Genomic DNA, 24309 nt, shown 5'->3' with positions numbered 1-24309 from the left:
GGCAGCTTAGCTTAGGGACTATTGTTATTACAGGGCACAGGAGGAACAAAACACTCTCCAGGTTTTGCAACTGTACTGAATAAAGCCAGCTCCCAAAGGATCTCCATAAACTTGAGAAATAGGAAGCCACTCCCCTGAAAGCTGCAGAAAGAGTGCTCTTTGGTTCACATAGTGTGTCAGCACTAAACTGTCAGAGCAAACTCTTCTTAGAGGGGTCTGTTAGGCCATTAGTGGAGGAGCACTTCTGGCCTGATGAACATGAGAGGAAGGACAGCCAAGCAAACTACAGTTCCACTGGGAACAATTACAAATGTCCTTGTGTCCGCAACAGGAGCATGACCAAATCCCAGAGAGATGGATGTGGGAATGCTTCAGTATAAAAGATGGAGCTATGGAAACAGTTAGGGCTTGGGGAACTCCATCTATAAAAACATCTCAAGCTGTCTACCTGAGGATCTTCATACAAGAAACACTCAGCAGTTTCTGAAAACCTGGCCCTCTGAAAGTATGGAGCCTAAAACTCTTAGGCACTCCCAAAACTTAAGATGTTACTGCAGAGGTGGGACTTCTGCCTTGCCAATTTATCCCACAATCTTATAAGGGTTTCCAAAATAGAATACATACTGGTTTTATGGTCTGTATTGCTCTTAGAGCCTGGTCAAGTTAGGGAAGCCAAAATGGAGCTTTCTATCAGCCTGTGCAATACAGAATGTTCTGACTCCAAGCTTTGCTCCTGACAAGACTACAAGTGCTCTTATGTTACTGTGAGGGCTACTCCTCCCAATCAGGACTTGCAATGTGTTTTTCTATTACTGAGCTCCTTGCTAAGGTACTTCTTGAAAATACACACAGATTCACCCTTGTCTGACCTTCCTGTCTATCCTTATTTATTTATTTATTATTTCAACTTCAGCCTTTTTAAACATCTCAATAAGTGGCACTTCTGCACTTCAGCGTTTTGCACCAGACTAGAAACACTGACATCGACAGACAGAGAAAAAAATAAAGAGACTGACACTAGTTGTAAAAGACTGAGAAAAAGTGTGAAGCAAATGAGCCTGTTGGCCTTACAATCAACCACAGGAGCTTTTACAAGCACTTAGCTTCTGAGTGCACAGCTCCATAAGGGTCTTCAGCAGGCAGTATGCAGGCTAATGAGACATGGACTGCACTCTGAAAACCACTCCATGACAAAAGCATCAACTACACAGAACCCCTCCGCTGAATTATTTGTTAGGACTCTGAAAAATAAGATATGGCTGCCGGCACTGTCATGGCTGAGCTGCTAAGAGAACACTACCTGCTTCTGCTTCCTACAGCCACATTGTGTTTAGGATGAAGGTATTTAGAGGCTTTCTGAAAGCAGATTCTAGCTGCAGTAAGCTGAGGAGAGCTTCTCTGAGAGGAAACGTTTGTTCCCTTTTGGTTCAACTGCTGCTTACAGCCCATGACTACTTCAGTCACCTGGCTACCAGTCAGCAAGATGCAGCAGTCTGAAGACAGCTCAAGCCAGGACCAGTACTAAATAATTTCCACCATCTGTCCAGTGTCTTCTGGCACATGAGGAGTAAGCCCAGCAATTGGGAGAAAGGGTGAAGCCTTCAGAGGCTGTGAAATTTCCTTAGTTTACCTGGAGGTAATGACAGGTTTCAGGCTTTGAGAGGTTTCTCAACACTTGCACAGCCTCAGTCCATTTGGATGGACATCTCTCCAAAATCACAAAAAATAAAATGGTGTCATCTCCTCACCAAGCTCTATTCTGCCAAAGCAATCACCAACCAATACAATAAGAAAGCCCTCACTAAAAGAGGCCACAAGATCCAACAGCATCCCTCTGTACGCAGTGCTCAACATGGCCCTTCCCACAGTCAGAAAATTTAAGCCAGACGAGGAGCTCTTCTAGGCAGACACTAAACATTTACTTGCAATAAAGACAGCCCTGAGCTCCATGGACCACAGTCCTTGGACTGAAATATCTCCAAGCAGGCAATCTTTGATCCTCTCTCCCCAGAGAGGGGGGGTAGGTGGGGACAATAAAAGGAGGAACGGGCAGAGCCACAGCAGCCTGGAGACGAAGCTAGGAGGGTGCGAGGCTATTACTTCATTAATTTCACCTTGTCCAGTTACAGTGAGGGAGTATACATACTTATTAGTTTTATACTCGCAGAACTGATGGGTTCTAAGGACACGGGAGAAGAAAATTCTTTTAAAATCAGCTGGAACAACACAGCCAGCACTGACAACACAGGTCACTATATGCAGTTTCCACAGGAAAGCTTACAACTATTAACAATACATAGGTGGACCTTGTTCATACAGTTGTTTGTTTCACATATAGGAAAAACAAGTATGATAAAATTAATATCAGAGTTAAGAGTATGGCCAAACTGTAAAGTTCATAAAAATGAAGATGAGTGAACAGCTGAAGCTTTACAGCGAATTTGTTCATTTGTGGCAATATCCACTGTGTGTTTCCATAAATACCCTTCTAAACATGATGATCAGTGGAAAATGAAACAATTCTTTTTAAACAAGTGTTGAAAACAGGCTGAAGAATAAGAATTTTGTCATTCAATGCAAATAATTGTGCAAGAAGCTGGGTCCTATGGATTATATGCATTTAGTCAAGAAGAAATAGTATTGTGTGACCTCTATGTCAAAATCCAAACTGAATTCTGCAGCTGGAAGCTGAACACTTGAATACTGAATACTAAAAAGTAGTTGCTTGTAAACAACCAGCAAAACAAGAAAGAATCTCTGAATAATTTCAAATAAGGCATGCAACTGAGAAGTCAATAAGCTATTTGTAGACAATTTGTCAACAGAATATCTTACATAGAAAATTATATTTTACAATCACTACAAATTATTCATGTAGCTATCACAAGAACATTTATGATTCATCATGAAGACACAGAATTAAATACGCCAGGGGTCGAAAATGAATTTTCTTTCGTGTATTATATTCTGTAGCCAATCAGCTGCAAGAAGTTAATATTTTTACCTGTTTCTGCTGATCCCCCAAGGTGTAAGCAATTAGTGAGTGACAAAGACAAGATGATGTAACTTGAAAGGTAAGTGGTCACTTGGTACAAGTGCTCTCACTAAGTCTGAGAAAAATCTGACATCAATGAAGCCATACTTTAATGAAATAATGCCATTATTTGCTTTCATTTTCATGGATGGTCATACCAAGTAATAATTTCATTCTGCAGGATAACAGTGGTGTCTTAACTCAGTGCAACAAAACTCTTATAGCCCTTAAATACTCAAAGTACCTGATTTGTCACTACTGTCCAACTGAAAAACACAACACTGCACACGCCTTCCTAGAGCCTGATATTTCAAGAACCCTGAAGAGTTCTCTAAGAGCTGTGGGACTTGTCAAATCTTAGAAATCAGAGCAGCAGAAGTGGGTACCACCTTCTTCCCAGCCAATTTGAGGGCACTGTTATTCTTCATGGAGTCACAGACCTTCATGCATTCAGGGTTCCACTATGTGTCCCTCCTTGATAGGTTTCTAACTCCTAACTCCTTTCAGAGCGTAACATCTCATCTCCACTGCCTCCAAAACATTAAGACATTTGGAGGGATGCTTATAACCATGAGACTTACAGTACAGTATATTTTAGAAGCGGTCTCAAACACTTGTACTCTCTCCTTTAGGTCTGGTGCTAGACCAGATGAAGAACTTGCCCTCAAGTGCAACCTGGTAACTCCAGAAAAGCAGCCTAAGCAGATGGTTCCTTTTTGCCGAATGCTGCTTTTCCCTGTGACTGTACCTCTGCTGGCCTGCATGAGATTACCCTGGGAGTAGATGCTCTAATGAAGGTAAATTACGACTTGCATTAGCACAGCTGCGTGGTATAAGGAAGCATGCAGACAAGGCTAATGTATTTGCAATTCAGAGACAGAGGGAAGGTAACTGAAAAGGTTAGGAGACTGGTCACAAATATACTACACATTAAGTGCAAGGTTCAACAGTCTGAAGTGGCTCTGGTACAGATGCCAGATGGAGACGGTGCTGAATCAGTACAGCACTGCTTCTGGGCCCTCCAGGAAACTTTTCTTTAAATCTGACTTCTAAAAAGTAACTGTTTAAAAGTAATTAAAACTTGCTCTCCAGAGACCTTTACAACAGCCACTTGATGCCATCCCTGAGAGACAACTGTATTACCTCTGCTCTACGAATATACCCTAACTCATCCCAGCTTCACAACTACATTTTCTCTAACAGATGGTTGAAGTCATTAACATAACTTTGCTAAACTCAGAGAAGTGTTCTCGACATGTATTTATTTAGTTTTGAAGGCTGACGATTCTATTTCAGACATGAGAAACAACACTTGCGTGTTTAAAAGGTCACCTCCCTCAGCAGTATCAACAGGCCTAATAAAAGATACAACCTTCTATCCCTGTAAGCCTTGCCCAAGGAGCTGCCACTGCAGTGTGTATTCCAGTACAGCTCTTTTTGCTGAAACCACCCGCACTTCTCATTGCTGACCTGTGTTTGTATTTCAGTCAATAAACACCAGAAACAGCAGCTTTCCCCTCGAAGCATACTGAGGCATTTGCCTGCTGTAAATATTGTATTTGCCACCAGCACAGACAGCATCTTCTCATTCCTTCCTTAGACCAAGTGCACAGGGAGGCAGAAGAGCAGCAGGAGCAGAGCCTGCTCTCACAAGCATGAGGCTGGCCTTTCAAGTCCCTTGTACAGTATTTATAAAGTATCGATGGAAGCAGCAGGTAGCAGCTGGTTAACATCATGTAACGCCGCTACAGAACGGTTCTGACAAGAAGTTAAAGAGAGCACATAATTAATTGAGGCTGAAGGAGGAACGCAGGCAGACTGACTAATTACCTCGAATGCTCTGGCTGAGGTGCTTGCTGCTGCAACGCGCGTCAGGAGATCTTCAATGCTTATAAGCAGCCAGGACCTCTGCTCCACATCTCCTCTAAACACACATCTGCAAACACCTCACAGGTCTCCCCTAGCCCTCATTCTGTGCCCTAACACAGCATCCACCACCTTCCTTCCCTTGACACAGCACAGCCTCATTCAGATCTGCCCTCTGCTCCTAACAACTGCAGTAAGGCTTTCCTGTTATGCACCAAGTGACAGAAGAAACAAAACATGAAGACTGAGGTAAATGATAAGTAGGAAATAATGTTGCAGTTGCCCCCCCAGCCTCCCAACCTAGACATTCATTTGGTGACAATCAGCAAATCGTTCTTACACTGAGAATGCTGTGAAGTGCTACGAAATGAGCAAGAACCAAGTGAATCAGAGGTATGAGAACTCACGTCTCTCCAGATGGAAAATGGAAGGAAAAAAATTGATTGACTTTAGAATTACTTTCATACAGCTTAGGCCAATATGCCTGCTAAGGATACTTGTGCAATAAATCAGCTTCTGATTTCTGCTCAACTCTAAGACCTTTTAAATCCATGAGTGAAAAGCCCTTTGGTAGGAAAAAAAAAAAAAAAAAGAAGAAGTAAAAGGAGGGATCAAGTTAAAGAGTTCACCTGGAAAATACACATGAGGCTTAAAAACCACCAGTCTCACTCCCCCGCCTTAATCTGCAGTGTAAAGCAAAAGATGCTAATGATTTCTTTCTCACCCCTCCACGCACCAACTCCCTCTTGGTCTCCTCAAGGCAGAAAAATGAGTAATAATAAAATGCAAGTTCTCCTTTCATTAACAACTCCAAGCTCTTATTTCTGAGTCAGTATTAAAACATCAAAAACAAGCACCCCAGCCCCCATCACCCAGGGTGATCAATGCCTCTTTGCCACTTAGGGAAGATCTAAAGAGGCACCTAATACATTTATTATGTTACAGTCAGCAGCACGAATTCTTTTCAAAATGTAATAATCCCCTCCACGTGACACTTAACTCCCCAGTAGGTCCTTTTGCAGTCAGGTTAATAACCTTCACTTTATGTAGGCAAAGGAAGATTAACAGTGAATACGTTGAATCCAAGTTTGTGGTGCTGTACCTCCTCCTTTTGTTTGCTTCCAGGCCCCGCTGGCCTCTGTCTGGGACTTGACAAATAAATCCTATTTGGCGCTGCCAGCAAACGTTTCTTGATTAAGCATTTGGGATCAAAGAGGGTCTTCTCATTTCCTTACATTGCAACTCTAGAGGTCTAGTCTCAATATAATTTGTCTCCTTAGTCCAGCAGAAACAGGATGAGTGAGGGAAGAAGGCAAGTGAGAGAATAATTTGTTTCCCTTAAATTCAGGTTCCCAAGATTTATTTCTAAGTACTGCATTTATTACTCAAACTCTTTAGAACAAAAGGCAGTGATAGGCACCCGTGTGCCTCTAACCTCACAAAATCCTCATCACAAGGCAAAAGGGCAAGCTTTACATTTTGCATTCTTAACAAAAGGTAGGTGCTTTCTCTCTCCTGTGTTTCCTTCTGGAAACAGACAAACAAACAAAAAAACATGGCACCCAACAAATCTGCAAGCATAGCCTGTTTTGTCCAAGCCAGGAAACTCTCAGAGCTGCAACCTCCTCCATCAACCAAAGAAGCATAAAGTCTCTTTACATATCACAGTAAGGTGGGAGCAGAAACCACCACCTTGTCAGGCTCCCAAAAAACATCCCCACTACCTTCCTGTTACAGCTTGTTCTCCTCCAGGCTGTTCTACAAATCAGGTTCTGCATTGGTAACCTGCAGCAACCTGGCACAGGCAACTGCAACTGAGCTCACTCTGAACAGAGCAGAGACCACAGGAGGTGGCGAGGGAGAAAAAGAAATATGAGATAATAAGAAAAGGTGACAGAGCCTGAAATTCTGAAGTGCGTTAGCATAATGAGAAGAGGATTTTACAAAGTGCAGCCATAAACCTGGTCAAAAATCATAAACATGTGAAGGAAAACCATGCTGCCAGAAACCACCTGCCACCACACGTACGGTTACAAATCTCTCCTCCACAATGGAAACAGAACCTTATATTCCTGGGATTCAATTGTGGTTCCAAAATGAAGCACAGCTGATAATAAAAGAGACCCCAAATACCTATGAAACACAGAACTGTTCATTGAACTAAGTCAGACTTGCAGCTCTCTATTGAAAGGCAGTCACAGAGGACAAATCCCTGCATGAAGCCAGGAAAAGCCTGCAAAGCAGCCAGGGACTCATTTTTGTTGGGTACTGTCAGAGTTTCTAGCTGGATTAGGCAGAATCCCTAATCTTTCTGCATCCGGCTCTAGTAAGGCCCCGGGGATATGAACTGCAGCAGACAGCCTTTCAAACAAGTCCACAGTGAGATGTAGCTGAGAGGTGGAAATTAGGATTTCCTTATGGTGTTCACTTCCTCAGGTGGCAGAATGCACATCACTGCTGTCTCTGAGTTGAGGTGGACAGCACTGGTGCTGTGAACATAACCCAGCTGGTCTGGAAACATCCTGTTGCACCAAAGCAGGGAGCAAAGCTTTGCAAGGATCTGTCCCTTTCTGGGTGTACACATGTTGAACAGACTCAAAGCCCTGTCAGACTTCATCCTCTTCAAAACAAAGGGTTGGAATGAGGAGAGATTATTTGCTTGTTTTTAGTGATAATGTGTTGCGCTTTTTTTTCCCCCCAGGCCACAAGCTTAGATGATATTTTTTAGCCATAAGCTCTTCTGTGAACTTAAACCAAACCAAAACACTACAGCTCCAAGACTGTCCAGGTTTTAAGATAACAAATACCTACTACACCAAAGTTCCACAGAAAGCAGCTCATCTTCCTAGGGCTCAAAGTAATGGGGAAGAAAAGGCGAAGGAGCTCAGACAAACCATGTACTGCTGGCTCAAACTGAGCTGAACAACCAGGAGCACTCCTACCTCAGACTCGTTGGCAAGAGCCTGCTGTCTCTGCCAGTGTAAGCCCTTCAATACTCAGGCTTGGCACACACAAGGCAAGCACGATGTGTTGTAGAAAAGCAAAGGAAAGCACTCTTCCTGCCTCAGTGCATTTACATTCTAAGGCCATCAGTCTCATCCTGACACTTGGTACATGCAGCAGTCAGCAAGCAGACTGCTGTCAAAGCACTGCATCCTTTTACTGTTTCCATGCTAGAGAGAACACATCTATATTGGGTGACTTTTCTAAAAACAAAGCCGGTCAAAACATTTTGAGTTGCAAACTTTATCAACCGAAATGAGGGAGAAAACAATTATTCCACAGTAATTTCTCCCTCTTTCCCAATCACTTCATTCAAAAAAGAGCTTTGAAGAAAATAGCATTCAAAGAGTATTTGGAGCCGACAGAGCACAGCTCACATGGAATCAGATGAGCCTGAAGCGTGCTGATCTTTCCTTTGGTAAGGAGGCTGTTATTTATGGGATTGCCTCAAAAGCAGAGACAGGCATCACTCTGCAGTGTGACCACCAGGTGCTCCAGACTTGGGGGATTCTGGCTGCAAACATACATTTATGTGCTAGTATGGGATGGGATCTGAACATTGGACGTAGCTCTTTTGAACATACATGTAAGAAGTTCATGTAAAAAGTTGAAGCCCAAGCAGGCAGCACCACAGATTAGTCCCTTAAGGACACTCTGCCAGGCACAAGTGATGCTGCTCTCCCGAGGTCTCCACAAGAAGAGCATTCTGAGGCTGAGTTTCCTCTCCCTCTGATGGCAACAAGAAATCCTTCGACTGACTGAGCTGTGCTGAGCATGCTAGAAGTCAAGGTGGCAAATGACAGCACTGTGCACTGGAACGTAAATTATTTAAAAATATGCTTGCAGACACACTGGGAGTGTGGGGAATCAAACTTCTTCCCACTGAGGCAGGCATTAGCTCTTTCGTGTGTGCCTGCAGAATACTTGTAATCCCAAAAGAAAGGGATACACAAGTCCAGAGAGAATAGCCTTAAATGTGCATATGATACAGAACATAGGCTGGATTTTCTTCTCACTGACTTCAGCTTCTCTGCCCTGTGACTCCATTTGCATTGCTGGTGTCAGTTCTGCTTTGGGAGTGAGAGAGGGACAAAACAGGTCCCTGGAGTACAGCTGAGGCACCAAACTGGAACTGTTTCCTGTACAACAGTTCACCATGTTCTGAGAAAATAACAAGAGCCAAGAGTGATCTTACAAGCCTAGAGGAAAATGTCTCAAGCGAGACACCATGGCACGGGCTGCACAAGACACAAAGCTGACACCAGTTTGCGTTAGAAGACTTTCTGTTTCCAGCACAGAAAAAATCATGTCCTTACAACAGAAAATCGAGAGAACGAGGAAACCATCCTGACAAGAAAACCTACTTTCTATCCCCATTAAACCTGAATCTCTTTCAAGCATCCTCTAGCAGCAGCAAGCATCTTTCCACAGGTTTCTAGGACACCTGCTGGTGAGCCACACACCACAAAGCAGCAGCCCCTGAGGATGCCTGTCCTTGCAGAAGGGAAGGCAGAGATCAGATTTGTCAAACTGGGATAAGGAGCTAACGGGGCCAATAAGGTTAGACATGGAAAGCAATCCAGCAAACAGTTCTGGAAAGAACGATTAGATCTAAGCATACTAAGGATGACAAATGCTGACTTTAACTGAATTACTTACAATGATTTTAGAGGTCTGGGAGGAGCTGAGCACTACAGCACTGTAATCAGTGAGCACACACAAAGCCAGGCATGCTCCCTGTCTCAGCCCACCTCCCACAGAACCAGAAATTCAAGCTGAGCAGAACTCAGAGGAAAAACGGTCTTTGGATTTTACTAAACTTAAAACGTTTGCCTTGACTCTAGATTGGTCTTGGCAGAGAGGAACTCAAGATCAATTCCCAAAGCTACGCTTTTCTTTTTTTCCTTTACAGATAGCTATCTCTCCTCAAAGACCTTTATGACCTTACACAGCTTAAAAGACAATGAAAATGCAGTCTTGGTTTCTGGTCTTCCAGAAGAAAATTTCTTGCACCTACAAGTGACATCAACTGGAACAATCAAAAGAAACATTTGTATCAGAGAAATTCTGATTTCCTTTTTCTCTAAGCTACCTCATGGATGAGGATTCTTGTAACATCAAAAGGTTCCTTTAGCATTTTAGTAAAGAGCAGGCACACACACGCATTGATGTGCTTTAGGTATTTTGGACAGGGACATTTTGAAGGAAATTGCTTGGAGAGGTTTATAAAACTTAATGCTATTATGAGGACTTGTAGAACACAAATGCAGCTCCCAGCTATTTTTAATCTTTAAAATAAAATAAAATAAATCTTTTGCACATTAGGAAAAGCCTTGAAGTTACTGCAAACTGGCATACTCCACACCCAAGGATTATTCTGTGGAGAAGAATATGAAAATAGTTTTTTTTTATTGCAAGCATCCACAGCTGTAACATTCTTGAATTATGCTGGAAGCTTGAAACAGAGCAGAATGTAAACAGGATGCACCAGCACATCATGTGCCAAACCAGCAAACTGAATACAAAGACAAAGGAAAGAAGCTTGCTCCAATGCTGTGCCCTCTCTTGCAGCTACAAGACCGGGGTGTCTCACACATGTTCGCTCCATTAACTCTGTGATGAGCCAGGGCACAGCCAGCTAGTAAGAGAACACCAGAGCCAACCCAGCCAGCTCTTTGTCTTTTTTTTTCTTTCCCCAAAGGAAAATGTTAGTCTGGTAAGTAAGAGAAGGATGGGTTACATTTGTTACTACTCATCTAAAGATACTTGTATCTCAATGGCTTCCTGGACAGATATTCACCTACCACGCACATGCTGGTAAATACAGGCCAGAAAATCATCTCGGGACATGGAGGAGTTTTAATCAAAATATTAAGAAGAGCTGATCATCACCAAAGCCCTGAATTTACCCATATGTTGAGAGGAAAATAAGAAAGACTGGTCTCCAAAGAAACGAAACTGTGTTTAAGCGTCAGCTACAGCATTTGATGGCACACTCAGCAGGGACTAAACACAGCTTTGCCCTTGCCTTGAATTTCCACAAATTACAGCAGTTCCTTGGCTTCCAACTCTATGCTCTGCTAGCAGCTATTCCTGCTATGTGGACTGCACCCATGGGAGAAAGCAATTTTCAGAGAAAGTACTTCAACCAAGAGCTGTGGTTATGAAACCATTTGGCCCTCCTCAATCTGCAATTTGTTTTGCTGAACTCTTCTTCAAGAGCTTGGGCTCATTAGAAAGAATTTCTAAGTAAAGCAACCTCAGGCAGTGAGGGAACTATCTCAACCTGCAAGAGTCATCCTGCAATACCACGCAAGCTCTTAGTACTGCAGTGTTTCTTTTCCTGCAGAATTAGTTCCCACTGATGCTCATCACATTGCAGGGGAACAAGCATGGAGAAAACTGCAGGGAAGGGGAATCTCCCAACCCTCCTTACATGTACATGATATAGAGCAGCAACTCTCTCCTATCCGTTACATTCACCTCTCTCTCTCTGGGGATTTCATGAAAACCCCAGTAAAGCTAATGGCCAAGCAGGGTATGAGGAAACAATAGGATAAGGACAAGTATAATATTTGAGGGGTGAGTGACTAAAGCGTGAAACGGACACACATCTCCCTCTGCCCTTGAAAAGTTCTTGTCCTTAGTCACAGGTATTAGTTTTCCATCTCATACACTGCAGAGGAAATTCAAACTAGAAGATAAATACATCCTCACATCTGGACTTGGCCCCTCAATTTGGCAAAAACATAAACAGATATATCTTGGTGAAAGGGTATTGAAGATGGCACTGGTAGGAAAGTAAAGACAAGAATTCCTTGTAAGCACCAGCCCCTGAAACACAGCCTAAGACATTGCTATTTCTAGTACAGTAGTCAAGAACAGTTTTCATATATTCATTCCTCATAGGACTAGAACGATTTCCTTTCATTCCACCTTTAGATTTACAGTGGGCTTTAATTTCCTTCAAGGAGTAAGCAGTACCCCCATAAGAGATGGGCAGAGAATTGAGCATACAAGACCGCTGCTGGGATAACATTTACTTTAGCTCTAATTGTCTGGTGACATACAGAAAAGTTTTAAAATAATAAAGACTGTCAAAATATTTTCCACAACAAACTCCTACACACAGCACGCTCACAAGACCAGGGTGCTTCCCTACCCAGCTGGTACGCTGACTGCTATAGGAGATCCCCTGTGTGCTGAGATGCTGCTCAGCCCAGCGGGAGCTGCCCGCTCACTGCCCTACCTCTCAGAAGTGGTGCATTCGGGCAGAGCAGAAGTTCTTATCTCAGGGCTCACTGCTGAACCCAAAGGTATCCACTGCCCTAGGCAGAGGAAGGCAGAATAGCTCTGCAGCAAGTAATGCACCTGGGTAAGCCGGGGACAACAAGGCTGAGGTAACTCCATTGCTTTGCTTCCTGCTGCCATGGCTGTGGAAGTAGCAGGGGTAAGGCAGATTTCCATTTTGCGAAGCATGAGTGTCAAGGCAGACAAAGCACACCAAAAAGGTGCACCCAATTTGAGAACAGCAGATTCATTCCTAACAGGAAGCTTTTCTCATCCCTAGCTTGGGATACAAGCTCTGGGATAGAGATCCTGAGGCTTTGTTATTTTGGACGTTCATTCAATGCCTTAGTAAAGCTTTTATTAAAGCCTTTTTTTTTTTTTCTTTTTTTTCTTTTTAATTGGGGATGTAAAAAGGGAAACAAACAAAAAAGCCCTCAAAAACCCACAACAGGGCGAGGCGCCCATGCTGTCTGCCGTAATAACATTCACTAATTAAAACACAAAGCAGCCAGGGCTGCTGGATTAATGGACACGGTTTCCTCTTTTCAAGTCTCGCCCGCTGACAGATCGCCTCATTCCTTCCTTGCTCTTGAACCTCTCAGGAAAAAAAATAAAAAATAAAAAATAAAAAAAATCCAGTTTGCTTATCTTACAGTGTGGGGTTGCCATGGGAACCGCATCCCCCTGTGAGATGCTCTGTCATAACATTTCAGCACTGTACGGAAGGCTTAAAGACACAGCATCCCCTGCTCTTGGGGCTGCCGAACAGCCCTGCTCTGCAGATGAGCAGCTGTCAAAGCCTGCCAAAGTTTCAACTTGCGAGCAAGAAAGAGAAATAAATAACAGCAGAAACATTTACTTGCCCACTTCTTTGCAAAAACCTGCTCCTTGAACTGTTGATTAATACCAGCAAATATTTCTATTTGGTACAAGACATTTTGCTTTTTGGAGAACCTGCCTCCTGACCGCTTTCTGAAAGTGCTGGCACCAAAACGTAACCCCACCATTCTGCCATGGGCCAACACAATGAACCTCTTTTGTAAAGGTTTTCGGTCCGATTAGCCTCTAAGCCCTCATTCCTCCATGATTTTGTAAAAAAGTAAGAAGAAAAGTAGCAGCCACAATAATTGCCTTTAATGGGAACATGCCTCCTATAGCCCACTCCTTAATTACAGGGATGGCTTCCAGGCTGTAATCACCAGGGGTCCAGATGGAAGTTCTCCAAGCTCTTTGAGGGACAGAATGTGTCAGTTATTAATTAAACATATGAGGCAATTAGCCTCAAAACTTTGTAGTAAATCACTACAGCTGTGTTACTTTTGCTTTTTCCTTTGGCGAATGCAAGCAAATGCATGGTGCATTTCCCAGGGGGGGCCCCGAGGACCACAGCCAAAAAGCATTCCCAAACAAGACCTTTGTTGTTGGGTGGGAAAAAGTATCTGCGGAAAGCCTTTATTTTTTTTCTTTCCAGAAGTCAGCTACTTCACAACCCCATCCCTTGCAAGAGATGATGGTTTCTGCATACGGCAGCTATTCACCACTCAAACTATTTGGTGTGCAGCACAGCTGAATTCTCTCTGCCACCCCCAAGCAGCAGCCTGGTGTACACTACGAGCAGCTCTGGTATATCAGGAGGAAGCAAACCATTCCTGTGATTCCTGTGGTTAACACTGTCCATATTTCAGCATCAGATATCAACTATAATTCATTGTTTTCAAGCTTGCCAAGGCTTCCAGGCCTGCAGACTCTAGCGCACTTAGGCTCTTGCTGCTGGCTGTCACACATTTTAAAACAAGATGCTGCATTGCATTATTCGTCCATCCCTAAGCTCAAAAAATGGACCAAAACTACCATTAGTTAAAATCCATTTAGTGATTTATTCCAGTTCCTGTATTCATAGACAGAAACATCCTCCTGGTCACACCAAGAACATCCAACATCAGTGCATTCTTAGCCTTCATTTTCCTACCCTTCTGGCTCAGTGTGTGGTCTGGCACCTGGCTGCACAACCTGTGCCATGCTCAGGGTAGACTTTGTAACACTTGTTCAGTCTCCCAGGAAAATGATAGAGAGCAGGGTTGAAAGGACAGTTTGTATTCCATGAGAACAACAATGCACCTAATTTTCATGTATTGTTATGGTTTGTACCAAGGGGAGACAGGAACTGAGTTACTTGTTATCATCCCCATATAGGAGACAAGCATGGACCCTCAGCAGACTCCAATTTAAAGCTGGGCTACAAGATGAGTGTAGAAAGTCAGCCACCCTATGGTCCTCAGATTGCCACAACAGAGGTAGTATTTCCACTTTCTCTACCCTATCCTCCAAAATATTAGCATTAAATCTTAACAATGAAAGTAATTTAATCATGCTAGTACATTCAAACCTTGAAAATCCTTTGACATCGATGAAGGCAGGGAAGTTGTTCAGTATACAGAAGGTTACCCAAGAGTAACCTGATAAAAAACAAGCAACAGAATAAACCCAAACATCAAAAGAATAATCTCTAATTAAATATGCTAGGGATTTTGTTAGCCTATTACCAGACTCTTGATGATCTTCTTCTGATTTCCCAGGGCTCGAGAAGGAATAACAATATTAAATATTCTGTGTGTACTTGAAAGAAAAGAAATGAGAGAGAACTGATACAAGCAACTTCAAGTAACTCCTAGGACCCCCTGCCTTGCAAATACAAAAAGATGAACTTCTGTGTGGTCAGCTCAGAATATATTGTGACTGCCAAGTATCCTCTGGAGTTGACTGGCAAGAAGATACCGCACCACCCTGTGATGCACAAGCCGACTGCTTTTGTCCTTCAGAGCTTTAATTATTTTTTATTTAGTTCCAACACTTCTGGACCTCTCTGCCTAATTGCACCCACTTCATCCGTGAAGAGGGATTTACAAGGGAACACAATTTTGAGGGATTAACTGTGATGTTGTTACACGGCCCATCCAGAAGTGACAGCAAAAAATTTATATTAGCTGCTGCTCTTGCCAAAGAATAACACAGAAGCTTATTACAGAGGCAATCAAGCTCCCAAATTAGTGCTGATTTTCACCCTATGCCACTTTAGTGCTGTTAACGATGGAAGCAGCAGCAAATACAAAGCAAAAAGCCATCAGGAAGCCAGCTAGCTGTCAGTCTTTATTATTGAATAGGGTGACCACAGCCCTCTCTCAGGTACCAATCTCATCAAATGCAGTGAGAGCTGAAGATACACCACAGCAAAATGGCAGGAGTGATCTGCTGACCAGGGCCCCCACTGGAAGGTTCTTGGGGAGCTTCTGGGTCAAAGTGGTGAATTTACAGGGCTAGGAAAAGACCAACCTTAAATATAATGTTCACCATTGCACTTCTACTTGAAAAAGCATATAGGTAGGAAGGGCTCACCCTAGACTTTCTCTACCACAGATTTCTTGGAACAGAGTGGAAGTAGACAACACTTTCACTATAAGCAAGCTGTGAACTATGATTCTTGCAATATGAGCATTGCCGCGCATCAATACCAGCATTACACCATTGACAGACCTGAACCACCAGAAGGAAGATAAATTTTGGGAAGAAAAAAAAAAAAAAAAAAAAAAAAAAAAGAATAAACTTCATAACTTTCAATAGAGGAAAGGAAGGTTCTCTGGGATCTGTCATCTAAGAAACGCCCAAAGGCATGATCCAGATGAAAATATACAACATACTATATGTTTAACGACAAACAAGGCTAGAAGCAAGCCACCCATACCCTAAAAAGAGAGTGACACCAGAAAGCTAACACTGATTGCATTTGTCTTTCCTTCAAGCAGATCCTGGCTCCCCAGATCACCTGAACAGTTTCCTATTCACTGCTCTTTCTCATGCACTGTTGATTCCTCCTTGCAGTTAGTTAGAAAACTCCCTGCTTTCTCCTTATTTTTACATTTGTATGCAAGAGGAAGCTTTCACAATGGACACTTCCATATGTCCTAAGTAATTTCTGCTTAAGTTCTCTTTCAAAAGCAGACTGATGCTTTTCTTGGCTCTCACTGAGATCAGCTGGATTTCCTCCACCATGTTACAAGCTGGCATGATCTTAATTAAAAAGTTATATATACGTAAACATGTCCATACTTTGTACAGAGTTTCTGGAGATTAATCCAACTGAATAAAGATCACTGTCATAGATAACTGAAGCCCTGTAACATGAGGAAAGTCTTCTTACAATGTGCCTAAGAGGTTACAAGTAAAATATCTATGACTTACTGCTATGTGGCAGTGTGCTTTGCGCAAGGCTTACTTCTTGGCCTTGCCAATAAACCTCTCCACACAGTCTGTCTTAAAATAACCTTGTAACAAGACTAATTACCTCCATTTGCACTACGTGTGGCTATTGCTATGGCTGAGCAGAACTAGTTTATGGTCAATACTCAATTATTCTTAACAGCTCCAGCTGCTACCAGAAGAAGGCACTGCAGCCAGAGAATGCATGGGAGAGATCCACACTTACATCAGCTCGGGTACAGGAATGCCACAGTCATGTCATGTACTCCTGACATGGTGAGATCAAGCTGACAACTCTGTGACATCCCTTCTGTTCACTTGCTAATAGAGTCTAGAAAAGCTTTTTATGGTAGCTGGCAGAAACAGTAATAGTAACTTGAGATAAGTTCGTGCTACACTTACTTCACTCATGTTTGGATTAATGGTACACTTTCACAAATATACACCATAGGCCCCTCTTACCAGAGAACGCTCAGTTTATGGGGTCCTGCTCTTGTTGGTGATGAACTCAAGCACTCAGCATCCCACCATTCCACGCAGATCCCTTAAAAAGCCCTACACCTCCCCAGCACAGGATACTGCAAAGGGAGGTTAGACCAGAGCAGGATTCAGACTTGAGGGGTTTATTTTTCTAAGAAGTAACTATGATTCACCACTGTGAAAATAAGTAGGTAAGTCCTAGGTAGAACATGCAGGGACTATCAGAAGGTTATTTAAGTTACAGCTTCAAAACAGCACCAAAGCTGCAGTACCACGGCTGACAACCCAGAGGGTAACATTAAGCAGGGTGGGTGCAGCTATGAGCCGCATGAGACAAGGAAGGAGACCCGTGAGGGTATCACATGGTGGGGGCACTGCAGAGCTAACACTGGGGAAGGAGAGCTAGCAGGGACTGCAGCTCCCAGAGAAAGAATAGGCTGCTCCTAGTCTCCAAAAGCATGCTTTCCGTAAATCAGCCAACAGCTCCTTAATGTACAGTTTCACCATCAGCACTGCAACTGGGGATGGCTCAGAAGTGCTATACCAGCAGAAGCAGCGAAGTGAGTTACAGCACTGGTCTCAGTGCCATTACAGGAAAAACAGCTGGAGACAAGGTTCTGAAATATGAATTGCTCACAAAGAGCGAACACTGACTTTAATTCAGATAGCAAAGCACATTTAATATACGTATAGCCGTGATGCCTGATAACATAGGGGCCCATTAAAGGACCGAAGACTGACAAAAATATACTTCAAGTGGAAAAGAGAAACCAAACCCCCAAAAAAGCCACACAGTGTGAAGACAGGGCTGGTGGGGCAGCATTACATCCCTATCATGAGGCCATGGTCCATACCAAGGAACCTTCTGGATCCCGAGCTCTGCTGCTGGACACTCAGATCTGCAGCTAAGTGGATCTGCACCCTACCTACCTGAGGCTCTTTTATCAGCCAGTTTGATGCAGCTGCACAACATCAGTTCCAAAAGATTTCTAAACATCAGTTCCACCATCTCCTCAGTGAGGTACAGTCAAGAGTAAAAATAGCTTCTATACAGCTTTACACTTCCCTTCTCTGCGTATTTCTGTTTCTCATTTTGTAAAGAGGAGAGCAATAACAGTTAAGTCATCCAGCAAATATAAAGTAGTTACGGTTCCTTCTATAAGGGGCATTGCAGCCATGAAGCTACCATTGCAATTAATGATTTTAGGTCTAATGGAAACAGCAAACTACACTGTGAACGTTTCTGAGAGTACCTACAGTAAGCATGACAAGCACACATTAGGCATGAGGCAGCTGTGGCTGTACCAATTTATTTCAAGGTCCCAAGGCGACTTCTGCATGTATCTGAAAGGGTGAGTTTCATTCAGCCTTTTTAACCCGATTGAGTGGAACAGTCTCAGTGGCTCTCGCACATGAGGCATACAAGTTAGCAACTATGAGCACACTCTTCAGTGTTACATTCTTGCCCTTAAAGCTTGCTGTAGATATCACATGAAAGCTTCATTATACTATCCAGAGGTACAGGGTTGATTGAGACAGACATTGTTGCAATTGCAACACCACGGGACACAAAACACATTTTGCTTTCCGCACTGGGCTGGTTTTGGAGCTGGGAGATGACAGCCTCGACATGGGATCAGGAGTTGCTGCTAGCTTTGCTGGCTCTGGTGCAGAATTCCTGATCTTGCTGCATGCGGCTCTGCCTTGGTAACTCCCATGGCAGCCCACGGTGCCTTTGTGTCTCGGCTTTCTCATCCATAAAGCAGGGGGAGCACACAGCATTTCTGTATCTCACCAAAGTGCTGCATTAGGCACTGTTTGCACACGACTAAAAGGAGACCAAACAGTGTGCTTCCTTGGGCTGACACATCAAGAGACAAGTGCTAGTCCCAGCTTGAAAGATACATGAAAAATTAATATCTTTGAGCCTCCTTCATCCTCACCAGCAAAACCCACCCACCAGCACAATTTGCTTTGAAATGAGGAAAAAAAAATACTAATTGTTCAGAATTATTTGTTGGCCAGAACACCAACATCTAAGAGCACACATTCTCTGCAGACATGAACTTGCTCCATCCCAGTACTTGGGAAAGTACCAGCTTCCCTGGTGCGCAGCAGTCTTTTGAAAGCCTCACCACCATGTGCACTACATGAACTTGCCTGCCTGAACTTAGAAGTTTAAATCAGAACAAAATATATTACTGTAAAATAGGCAAGACGTGCCTGAGCAAGTTATTTCTAGACGACTTTCCTGTGAACATCTAACAAAACTAAGTTTACGTTAAATATACACTGAGGATTTTCTTTCTTTTGAGGGCAATCAGCACCTGAGTTGCTCTGCTCCAGGAGGTACTGGCACAATCCACACTGATTAGACTCAGGAGTGGGAGAAAACAGACAATTACTCTGATAACAATCTTATCTTAGGACAGAAATGAGATTAGCTGCCTAGCTGCAGTGATTCTTCCTCAGACTGAGTGTTAGGACTGACTAATGCAACATGGGATAGAGGGGAAATTTGCCTATGAAGCACACTGGCAAGTTAAACGGTGAAATTCTTCCCCTGCTGGTCCCTTTCAAGCAGGCAGCATCATCTGCCAGGACAAAGTGGTCACACATGGCACAGGTTCCCAAATAGACACCTTCCTAAAACCACAGTGAGGCAATTTCTTCCTTCTAGTTTTCTACCTCACAAGTAGAAAGGAGTGAGTAAGATTGGCTGGGACCCTTCCCTACCTGCAGAAAACAACTCCCTCCAGCCACACGTTCTTCTGTGTTATTTTCACATACTATTCTCAAAACCATCAGATGGCATTCTCATGAACCCAATGAGAAACACTGCTGGGAAGTTCTCTGGAGACAGTTTTGATTTTATATCTCTAATTTTACACCCTTTTTCTTTGTTACTCCCTTTACAACAGGGCCACTAATCCCTCTCCCCCAGGTGTTTACAGCCTTCTCATCTCTGGAACCATCTCAAATAACAGAGGGCAACATCAAGGGGTACTAACAGAACACCCCTGAGATAAGGATCCCAGATAAGTCTGTACTTGAAACAAGTTTCACAAAGAACAGATGATTAATATAGTAGTAGGAGAGAAGCCAAATGGCTCAGGAAGCTGCTTACACCATACCCACATAAACGGGTTTACACTGGGGCCTCCCTGCAGCAAACACAATGGATCAGTCTTCCAGAGGTGCCAACTTTGCTGCTGCAAGTTCAGATGCTGAGAGCTCAGCAACTGAAGTACAGCGAGATGGATCTTCAGCAACTGGGCTACAATGTTTAGATCTTCAAAGCAATTTCATCAACTCTTTATGTTGGCCAACTGCAAGAATGAGAAAATGATCTCCAGAACACATTCACCAGAAATGTTGCTACTATCTCCCCCCCCCCCCCCAAAAAAAAAAAGAAATTAAATGAAAATAAAGATAAAAAAATCCCAGACCAACTGACAGAAACCTGAAAAAGAAAACTTGCTAACAAAAAGGCAAAGTGGTAAATTTCCTCCCTGAAACACATGACAGCATTTTTCTTTACACATCTATTTAAGCTAAGATTAATATCCTTATTAAAAATAAATAAATACAGAAGCAAGCAGACACAAGAGAGCCAACTGCTACACTTCTGCCCTGCTGATCTGAATTTGCAGCATTTATTTAGTTATAATCCTTCACATAGGAAGTTTATTTACACAGACAGGGATTTCTGGAATTCTGCAGGATTAGTCAATCTACAGCATTCTCAGTGCATGAGTTTTAGCATCAAAATTACCCTGCTCAGATATTCAATGCCTAGAGTAAATATTTGGGCTGATGAAGGTTAAATAGATTAGCCAAGATGAAGCCAGGGTGCTCTGCTAATTTACTCAGTAGCCTAAATGTTGCTCTTCTTAATTTAAGAAGCCTAGTTGAAAAGAAAAACACACAAAATTAACTACACTCACCCAACTGCAGTGAGACAACTGTCACTGTCAGCCTGGTACCCACGCGACAAATCTCACATCTCACACCTTGGCCTCAGTATGGCAAAGACAGAGGAAACAACAGTTTCAGCACAAGCTGAGTTTTAACTGCATAGGGGAAACGGGATAAACAACGGCCCTCCTCAAAGAGTGAAATAATTGGTGTGAAAGCCATTTGCAGCTGAGTTACACTTTTGAGTTGTAAAGATGCAGTTATGAATAAAACCACTTGAGACCAGATTGTGTCCATACATCCTATTGCAAAGATTTCCAAATGCTCTCACCAATGTTACACATCAGCTTTACACCACAATCAGCAAGAAATCTGCACCCATTACCAGTGGAGCTGTGTTAAACTAGTTCCAGAGTTCTAACTCCTGTTCCAACCTGCTCTGTCCTTTATCTGCACCATGCCAGGTGCCCAGCTCAAAGCCCCCTCACTGCCAGGAGGGCTTGGATAACACAAGGAAGGAACAGTAGTTCGACATTAAAGTCAGGAAGCAAAACTGGTTGATTTCACCTTTTGATACATACAGATTAAGATTAAGACTAAAAGGAAAAGGCATCAGCAGCTACAGAAGTAGCCAAAGCTGAGTTTGAGGATGGGCAGGCAGGCATTACAACAAGTTCACATTTCAGTCAATTTCTTCTGTTTCAATTTCAGAATCAATTTTATTTCAAGTCACAGACATTAAAAGGTTTTCTATTAAGGCACCAGAAAAATAAAGCCCATGTAACAACTGAATGCCTCTGCATAACACCACTCCCCACTGCCAGCTTCCAGCCCTCTGCTATGATGTGCCATCCATGCCCACCGAGGTCAGGTCTTGTTTACTGCACTCTCAGGGTGATTTAGGCAGAAACTTTGGACATTTGGAAGAGGAAGAAGTGTCCTTCCTCCAATCCATGGTTGCTCCACATAGATGTAATGTTTCTAAGAAGCTCTCAGCCAGCTGCCTTTGAAGCCTGGAGAAAAAGAGGGAAAAAAGGCTAGAGCTTGAAAGCTACATCTTTTTTCCCTTAAAAGAAGTCACCTCCAGGGCCTCTTGAGAAAAATAAAAAGTGAATTCTCCAGATCTTTATCTCATGCCAGTTTTGAGAGGCTTTTGTTTATTTGCCCCTGTTGTGGTGGTTTGATTACAGAACTTTCACAGACATACACACTGCCAGAGGCTCCCTGGCCCCCCTCACCACCTGCCCCACTCCCAGTCCTGTCCTGAGGCACACAGCCAAGCGTGACACGACAGATTTTATGGCAGGCAGCTTGCAAAGAGGAGTTTGTTGAACATAAAGCACTGACCCAAAGTGAATTCCCACCCACATGCACGGTCACAGCCAGCTCCCTGTACGACAGATGTGCTCTTGGCAGTGCTCAGCACAGCCTTGCACACCCACAGCTGATGTGGAACCACACCGTGGCCTCTCACACCCCATGGCTGGAAATCCCGCTATTTCAGTGGTACACTTACCCCAAAATTTCTGGTGGTGACCACATTAACTTTAGCATGACAAAAAGGTGCTGCAGCTCCTGTTCTACCTCCCTGTGTGTGCTGCCATGTCCTCTGCATTCCTCTCCTCCTCTCCCAAGCTCAGCTCCTCCTCTGTCAGTCTGCCCTATTAACCTTCTCTATTTCCCACCCACCCAAATTTGCACATTATTAAGCATCCAAAGCCTTTTGTTCAGGGTCCTCAAACAAAAGCGTAGCTATGGCGTTTCCTGGCAAGAGGTGCCTCACATCCAGCAGTCACTTAGGGCAGCTTTAATAGACTAATTTCTCCCAAACACAAAAAAATGGGGCATGCCAGACAGGCGAATTCAAGGACATGTCCTTTCCTGAATTCCACAGAGCAAGATAAGCCTGTGAGCCTTGCACTTACTTTATCTATACTAAGAGGCTTCCTCCATTCTTCCAGCCAGTAAAAGACTAATTATTTACCACCGAGGCACGGAATAGGTTAAAGTTTCCTCTGTCTTGACTCAGCTCCCTTCACAGATTAGGGCAAAACAATGAAGTCTCCGCACTTTGTGATATTGCTAATGCTTCCTGTGGGGATAGCAGCGCCTGCTGTAAAGAGGATTATGATTACAGTTTAAGAGGAGCGTGCACAGCACTGCCGCAAGAGGCACGGGCTTATCAGAAAAGAAACCAAGCTGCCCCCAAACTATGCATGTGGGACTCCCTCCCGCCTTCAGCTCTAGTTGCTGGCTCTGTCTCAGATCACACACCCACTTATCAGGGGTGATAGAGTGGCAACTGAGCTTGTAGGGAGCACAGGAAAGACCAGGGGGATAAATGAGTAACACACTGCAAACATCTTGCACACATTCACCAGCAGAACACGCAACAGTGTTTACAGATCATCCAACCACATTCATCTGTATCAAAACACAGGCACGTCAGAGCACAGTGGCTGCATGTTTCTGGCCACAGTTGGGAAACCCTGAAGGAAAAAACTGCTGATGGAGCTATGCTAGCTGTGGTGACATCAGCTGGCTTAGCACAAGCAAGACTGCAGAAACAGAAAAGCAGAGCACCATCTGCTAGATCTGCTCTGAGCACTTAGCTTTGAGGCGCAGCTTCACATGCTGTTGAAGGTCTCTTGGCAGACCTTTCTGTCTTACACAGAGCTGACTCCACTGGAGAAAGAATAACAAATTGCCACTGTGCATTTGTAAGATCCATCAGTCTGGACTCTCAAAGGTACCATCAGCAAGACAGCTTACCCACACCCATCCATTTCTACCAGCTACTACAGAACACACACAGCACAATTGCTTTTTTTGTAACACAAAGGGAGTCAGCCAGAATAGTTGTTATAAATTCCTTGACTTCGAGAAACACTCAGCCTAGCAGCAGTACACATCTCTGACTAATGCCCGTGTCAGCACAAAGACGACTCAAAGCCTCATGCTGGATGAAGTCTCACGTTTTGGGACAGAAACATTCTGCTTATGTGAGAAGGTTTTTGTTTGTTTGTTTTTAAAACTCTGTCATCATGCTTGTTCTTCTCCAAGATGTTTACACAGATATTCCCCCTCGTCCCAAGTTCTGCCCAGAGGGGTATAACGGCCCCTATCTGCTTACTAGAGGCTAGGACTGAAAGCTAAGGCACTAATGCACGCACTCCTGAGGTTTTTTTACAGTTTTAGGAATCACAGCTTCACTCGCCCCAGGGCTCAGCTCTGTCTCATTACACACTGTTGTTCTAAGCAGTCCTTGCCACCTCCCAGCACACACCAGAAAAGCCATAGACCAAACCCTCCAACCACTCATATTACTGAACAAAGCAAGAGTTTTAAGATACTCATAAGGCTCTTCCCTGAACTGTGACATGACTTAAATCAAGCCATTTGGTTCCTGCAGAGGGCTAAGGTCTCCTAGAGACAGTTGGATGCTTTTAATTAGCCAAAACAAA

The 24309-nt window shown here is 43.4% G+C and overlaps 1 protein-coding gene across 12 annotated transcripts in view; it reads right to left on the bottom strand.

Annotated features, from left to right (window-relative positions):
- Positions 1-24309, bottom strand: part of TSPAN18 (tetraspanin 18) — a 110670-nt gene that overhangs the window by 57655 nt on the left and 28706 nt on the right. The window lies entirely within an intron of this gene.

This window comes from Coturnix japonica, chromosome 5 (genome assembly GCF_054131305.1).
Source record: "Coturnix japonica strain WE chromosome 5, WE-NBRP24, whole genome shotgun sequence".
Classification (NCBI taxonomy): domain Eukaryota; kingdom Metazoa; phylum Chordata; class Aves; order Galliformes; family Phasianidae; genus Coturnix; species Coturnix japonica.
This window is presented reverse-complemented; position numbering and strand designations above follow the sequence as displayed.